Below are 7,739 nucleotides of genomic sequence, written 5' to 3' on the forward strand. Positions count from 1 at the left end.
ACTGCTGTGCTAGCAATGAGGGAGGCTCCGTGGGTGTGGGACCCTTCCGGCCAGGTGTGGGATATGATCTCCTGATGTGCCTGTTTGCTTAAAGCGCAGTATTGGGGTGGGAGTTACCCGCTTTTCCAGGTGTTGTGTGTCTCAGTTCCCCTGGCTAGGAAAAGGGATTCCCTTCCCCCTTGCGCTTCCCAGGTGAGGCAATGCCTCGCCCTGCTTCAGCTCTCGCTGGTCGGGCTGCAGCAGCTGACCAGCACCGATCGTCCGGCACTCCCCAGTGAGATGAACCCAGTACCTCAGTTGAAAATGCAGAAATCACCGGTCTTCTGTGTTGCTCGCGCTGGGAGTTGGAGACTGGAGCTGTTCCTATTCGGCCATCTTGCTCCGCCCCCTGGGGAATATTCTTATCTTGCTTCTTTATTGCCAGAAGATAAGAGCTTTTTTTTTAAAGACCATATTGCCTCATTTTAAAAATAATAAGAGCTATGTGTTGATGTTTAAGGGTAAGAAGCAGTGGCAAAAATTCAATTGCTAACATACAATAAACAGAAGGAAGAGGCAAACTCAGTAGTGAAGTTATATAACCATTCAAATTAATTTCTTCTTACTTTATAGAGTATAAGATTCCAATTGGATGCAGTTAGACAGCAAATCTTTATTGCATCTAACCAAATATGTTTATGTTATTGAGATGCTCTTGAGTGAAACTCTCTGAAATACAGGACAACAGAAATGTGCTAGAAATATACCATTTAGGCTCTGGGAAAAAAAATCTATGAAATTTATATTACATGGCTTTATATATATAAAACAAACCTAAACACTCATTAGAAAGTTAAGCATAGGCCGGGCGCGGTGGCTCACGCCTGTAATCCCTGCACTTTGGGAGGCCGAGGCGGGCGGATCACGAGGTCAGTAGATCGAGACAATCCTGGCTAACACGGTGAAACCCCGTCTCTACTAAAATACAAAAAAAAAAAAAAATTAGCCGGGCGCGGTGGCGGGCGCCTGTAGTCCCAGCTACTCCGGAGGCTGAGGCAGGAGAATGGCGCGAACCCGGGAGGCGGAGCTTGCAGTGAGCCGAGATGGTGCCACTGCACTCCAGCCTGGGCCACAGAGTGAAGACTCCGCCTCAAAAAAAAAAAAAAAAAAAAAAAAAAAAAAAAAAGAAAGTTAAGCATGGCTTAAGAAGGTAGTATTACTAAAGTGTGGTAGGGGCAAAGAAAAAGAAAAATAAATTTCATACAAAATAACAAATGAAAAAAATATCAAAATTTAGATATAGACGAGATGAAAAGAAAACATTGTCGGAGTCATAGTAAAAAGAGTCACTCAAAATGTCAAGACATTTTGGAGATAAATGGAGTTACTAACAAAAAGCCTTTCAAATAGCATTGGTGCAGAATTTTAGAAATGAACAGAAATAAACTAGAAATCATAGAAAAGGTAAGTAAAAAACTGTTCTTACATTGAGAGAGATACAAAAAAAAACAGAACTTGTAGATTAGGCAGGATATAAGCAATCACTAATTAATTAGGAGATATTCTTAAATGATATCTCTTACTTAGATGCTGATTGATTAAATTTGTATTTTTAGAAGCGATGTTAGAGAAAACGGCTATTTTAGATTATTATAAGAAGAAAAATATTTATTGAAAATATAACCCTGGAATTATTTTTATAGTTATGATGCAAGTAAACCCAGGAAAATTACAGTAAAAGGTAAATATATTATTTGTAATATATATCATAGTTGATATGATATATCATACAATAATATAATATATACTTTTACATGTAATTTTATTTTGATACCATTTCACTACAATTTCAATTTTTTAAAATGACAATATGACAAGAATCTAGATATTTTAAATTTAGAAGTAAATCTTGGATCTAAAACCAACTTTAAAAAATTCAGATGGAAAAGCAGCTACCCGCCCAGCTACCTGAGGTATCTGCCAAGAAGCCAGGTGCTTTGTGGGAATCTCTTCCATAGCTTAGCATCTGGGTTTTCTAAGTTGTTACCAAGGGAGGAAAAAGGAAAAAAATCTACCACAGTGTGTAGTGCTGAGGTTACTGGCCTCTTCAGAACAATAATATGAAAATGTTTTCTTTTCAACAATGAGACTCACAAAATGGGAATAGAAATCCAAAGGTAACAAAATACTGTATTCTCTAAAATGTCTTTTCTGCATTATTTTTAATTTATGTTAAGACTGTATTAGCTTCAGAGTGTTTATCTATGTCCCCAAGAGAGGATTAGCTGGGAACATTCTTTGAGATAAACTAAAAGAACTATTTGGTGCTGGCACTGTTAAATTTTTCTGATGTGCAGGTGTTTGTAGTATTTGTACAGTTGCCTGATTGGTTTTCATCCAGGTAAATCCACAGAGAATAAGGTTTATCGTTTCAGGATAGAGAGGTGCAGAGGCTATTACAGAATATAGCGAAAACCTGCCACTAGCCACTTCCATGCTATTTTCTAAAGCGTTTCATGTTCTGACTTGGAGAATATAAGCAAGACTTCATTTCATTGAACATTTCTTACTGATCTTTGCTGAATCACATGCATTTTACTTTTTCCCAATGTCTTTTACGATCCACTCTGTATTCCTAACTCTTCATCAGTATTACAAAGTGAGAATTTATGTTGTTACAAAATGATGAAATACCTTAAATAGCTTGTTATTTTCAGATATGCTTTATAATAGTTATGGAAAAATAGTTCATACATTTACTCAATTGTTCCATCAACAAAATTTTATGAAGCCTCTGAAATTTTCCAGGCAATGTGCTGGGTGCAGGAGATAGAAGGGTGATCAAAACAGAAATGATCTCTGCCTTCATGAAGTTTATGGTTCAATGGAGAGGCAGAGAAACTGGGTATCACATTGGAATTTTAACCACAATACCAAAGTATATTAAATGCTGCATTTCACAGGATGTATTAGATCACAAGCGGAATTAATAAATGATTTAGCCGTATGTTGATGCTAAGTGGGGAGTATAAGACTAAAATTTCTTGAGCTCATACCACATGCCAGCCTCAGAATTTCATGATGACTAGGCTATGATTAATTTAGCCATTCTGTTAATGGGCAATATTTTTTCTAATTTCTTCCTTTAACAAATGATGTTACAAAGAATATTCTTGTACCATTGTTATACTTGTTTCTCTGTGCAAATATACAAGTGCACATACACAAGGAGTTTTCTAAGACACATCCACAGGAATGGAATTGCTTGGCATTACAGCATGAACACATTCTAATTTACAACATTTTGCCAAATCATTCTCCAAAATGCTTGTACCAACTTATACTTCTACCAAAAACTTAGAAGAGTTATATTAATCTGTGCCCACACTTCATATTGCAAGACTTAAATTCTGCCAATGGTATGAGTTTAAAATGTATGTAATTGTTGTTTTGATTTTCATTTTCCTGATGACTAATGAATAAAGCATCTCTTAATAAAAACATAAGTGATTCAGCCAAAGTTTCCTCACCTTTAAAACCATTCATCCATAGTGAAAACGACCATGTTGGAGACTGGAAAAAGGTTTGTTGGAAGGGTTCCTTCAAATAATGTTATGCAATGAGTTCCCCAGACAAAAAAAAAAAAGTGAGCATTTGAGTGTGGCTGCCCCTTATCTTAGTCCTTCAGATACAATGAACTGATGTCTAACTACAACCTGGAAAACCAAATTGCAGAAACAGGCCAGCCAGCTGTTTCTATAACAGAACAAAGAAGAGTTGATTCTGTATTCAGATTGGTCTGTTCTTCCAGAATTTGTCCAGTAAAGGAAACTGAGACTTCAGTGCACCAGATGAACGCAGAAGGTGCGAGAGCTGTCCCGGAGCTGTTTTAAATTCTACCTTAGAGTACAATCTAGGAGGTTGACAGGAACCCAAAGGTATATTTTATGTGCTGTAGAAAAAAGAAGGAGGAGCTGAAGTATGTGTGACTAGCAAGAGAAAAAATGAATCTCCTATGTCACAGGAAGTACAAGGTTGTGACTAGGTGATGTGAATAAAATACTCATCTCAGGCACAAAATTTAAGGAGCACCAAAAAGCAAAAATTCAGTAACCAAGATAAGTAAAATTTTAATGCACTATTTCAAAAAAAAAGTCAGAATTAGTGCCAAAGAATTTATGATGAACAAAATATTATTTCTTTAAGACCGTACTCAACCCTGGACTTACATATCCCTGCCTCACTTTCCTCACTCTAATCCTGACTTTTCAGGGAATGTCCCTAGAGGAAGACCCTGAAAAATAGAAAAATAAAGAGCCCAAGAAAGAGTCAGCTTTAAACCGCTTCCAGGCCCAGAAACTATGAAGTTCTCTTATCCCAGTACCCGCCAACGAAGACTACACTGCTGCCTTGTCTTTCATCCTTCCTCCCTTCCCAGCACAACCATCAGCCTCATTTCTGTTGGGGTCAGGAGCCACAGCAGGCAGGTGAAGGAGAGGCATGAGGGTTGTGTGTAAGGAGAGCTGATGGTACCAACTTTAGTCTGTGTTTTGTGCCTTAACATGATCATCACAGGTCCTTTTTATCATTTAAGAGATATGGATGCTGTCAATTTTTTTGTCCAGAAGCAAGAGAAAATTAGCAAATCAAAGGGACAGTAGGAAACAAGATGCTTTCTGCTGGTTCAGTGCACCAGTTATACAAGAAAGTAAATGTATACTTACAAATCGAGATACAAGTTCTGCAGAAACTATAGTCTCTCTGCTTTAGATAGGGTGGTCAGGGCAATAGCTCTGGGCATCTCAGAAGAGATGAGGGAGTGCCAAACAGCCCAAGAGTTGGTGGCACAGAGAAAAACCTAAGAAAAGGCCCTGTAGCAGCAGGAAGTGTGGCTCCTTCTGAATCCAAAAGGCCAGACTCACTAGACGGTACCACTGGTGGTATTAGACAGAAAAGGGGAACTAGGACCAGATCTGGTGGGCTAAGGCAAGGACTTTTGATTCTTTTCTAAGTTTTATAAAGGTTCATTCAAGGATTTTGAGGATCAGATTGGCATGGCCTGCTTTCACCAGTGATGTCCTAGAGGGTGCAATAAGGCAAGAAGAAGAATTAATATGCATAAAGAATGAAATGGAAGAAGTAAATTGCCTCTATTCACAGACAAGACAGAGTATCCTAAGGAATCCTCAATACAACTACTCAGGAGAACTTCACAATGTGACAAAATTAAAAATCAGTATTTAAAAATCACTTTTATTTCTACACGTTATTAGAAAAAAAAAATTGGAAAATAAAATTTCCAAAGCAAGATTACTTATAACATCAAAACCATAAAATACTTAAAAATAAAATTAACAAAAGATATGAAAGACCTCTACAATAAAAAACAGAGAGAAATTAAAGGAGGCCTATATAAATGCAGTAATGTCATGTTCAAAGAGTAGAAGATTCAATAATGTTAACACATCGATTCTTCCTGAATTAATCCATAGATGCAGTGTAATCCCAACAGGCATGTTTTTAAAGAAATTGAGAAATTAATTTTAAAATTGTTATTAAAAAGCAAAAGACCTAGAATAGCTGTAACTATATTTAAAAAGAACAAACTTGAATGATTCACAATGCCTGTTTTCCAAATTACTTTTATAGTTACAGCATCAAGACAATGTGATATTGACATAAGACAGACAAAAATTAAATGAAATAGACCCAAATATACACAGGCAGTTAATTTTTGACAAAAATGTAAGTTAAATGCAATGGGGAAAGGAAAATTGTTTCAACAAATGTTATTGGAATAACTGGATAACATGAATTTCAATCCTTATTTGACACCATATACACATATTAATTTGAAATGTATCACAGTCCTAAATATGAGAGCTAAAATTATAAAACTTTTAGAAGAAAACGTAGTAAAACACTTTAGTAACCTTATGTTTAGCAAGGATTTCTTTAAAAAGACATGTAGTAACATAAAATTAACATAAAATAGTAACATATTAACATAAAAAGAGATACATGGACCTCATCAAAATTAAAATTCAACTGGAAAACATTACCTCATCAAAATTAACTAAAATTAGCTAAAAAACACTCCATGAAAATATAAATGGCAATACATAGACTCGGAGAAAGTATTCTCAAATTATATGTCTATAATCTTTCCATATAAGTAAAGAACTCTTGCACATAATTAACCAAACCACAAATAATCAATTACAAATGGACAAAAGAATTGGCATCCAAAAGAAGATATATCAATGGTTAATACATGAAAAGTTCTCAGCATAATTAGTAATGATGGACATGAAAACCAAAACCAGAAAGAGATTCCCTTTCCCATCACTAAAATGGCTACAACGAAAAGTGTTGACAACACCAAATGTTGAGGAGGATGCGGTAGATCTGCAATTCTCAGACATCACTGGTAGGGTGAAAATTTAAGAACTTTAGGAAACAATTTGACAGGTTTCTAGTAAGTTGTATCTATACCTACTCTATGAGTAGTTATACTTCAATATATTTTAGTAGTTATACATCAATATATTTACCCAAGGGGAATAAAAACGCATTTCCTCACAAAGAATTGTACATGGACGTTCATAGCACCATTATTCACATTATTCATAATACCCAAAAAGTGAAAACGATTCAAATGTTTATCAACCAATGAAAGAATAAACAAAATGTTTTATATTCATACAATTAAATATTACTGAGGAATTAAAAGTATAAGCTTTACATACCTACACAAACACACACATACACACATATAATAAAGGCTTCATTTGTTGTAGTTGAGTTCTGTTGCTTCTAGATGCCTACACAACACTCAAGGCTTCAAAATAGCCTCTTCTAGAAGAAACATTTAAAAATATTCATCCCTGGCATTGCTCCAATTGTGGGCACACAGTTTATTCAGGGTAATAAACTGAATTCTATATTTTCTCTTCATTTGTGCTTAAAAAAGTATTTTAAAATATTTCATTTATTTTGATGTGAGATTAAAGTGGAGAAAAAGGTTATTAAAGTATAATTATAATATAATACATCCTTCTATTTCTGTTATACTAGGAGAAGAGTGTTAATATAATGAATTACCTACTTTTAATTTTACAATAGATGAAAGCTACATTCATTTGCAACTTTTGTTTAAAGAATCTAAATTAGAGGAAAATGTTTGCTTACTTCTGTGAATAAAAAAATGAAACCAGGTTTAATAGAAATTAAAATAAGAAGGAATCAAAGAAAAATGATTTATCAAACCTTATTATTTATTTACAATAGGTTTAAGCCTTCACATTATATAAATTATACATATCAGTAAAGGGTCTTTCAGCTTCTCTCCAGGACCTTTGGCACACCTATAAATTTGAGTAAGTCTTTCAAGCCTCTTATTTTCTGGTGAATTCTTTCATTACAAATTAAATACTTATTGTAAGCAAGTAATATCTTATATAGTTATTATATTTCTTCATTTCAAGAGTACATGCATATCTTAATTCATTCTAGATGATCCCAATTTGTGGAATGTTACAGCTTGTGTTCATGTGTAATTATGTACCATTAAAATAATAATAGCTGTCATTCATTCAGAACCTCCTATACCTGACACTGTGCTAACTATATCACATACATTATCTCAACTAATCCTCACAACAGGCCTAGGAAGTAGGGACAATAATTAATCTCCATGTTTCAGATGAGAATTCAGAAGCTCAGAGAAATTAAGAAACGTAACCAAAGTCTGACTGTTA

At 34.8% G+C, this 7,739-nt stretch overlaps 1 long non-coding RNA gene across 1 annotated transcript in view; it reads right to left on the minus strand.

The window, feature by feature from the left end:
- Nucleotides 1-7,172, minus strand: part of LOC106999838 (uncharacterized) — a 74,977-nt gene extending 67,805 nt beyond the window's left edge. Inside the window, exon 1 of the long non-coding RNA XR_001446747.3 lies at nt 7,088-7,172. This is a non-coding gene — a long non-coding RNA (uncharacterized LOC106999838). The remainder of the gene's footprint in view (nt 1-7,087) is intronic.
- Between the last annotated feature and the right edge of the window lie 567 nt (nt 7,173-7,739).

The sequence above is a fragment of the Macaca mulatta genome, chromosome 8 (genome assembly GCF_049350105.2).
Source record: "Macaca mulatta isolate MMU2019108-1 chromosome 8, T2T-MMU8v2.0, whole genome shotgun sequence".
NCBI lineage: Eukaryota > Metazoa > Chordata > Mammalia > Primates > Cercopithecidae > Macaca > Macaca mulatta.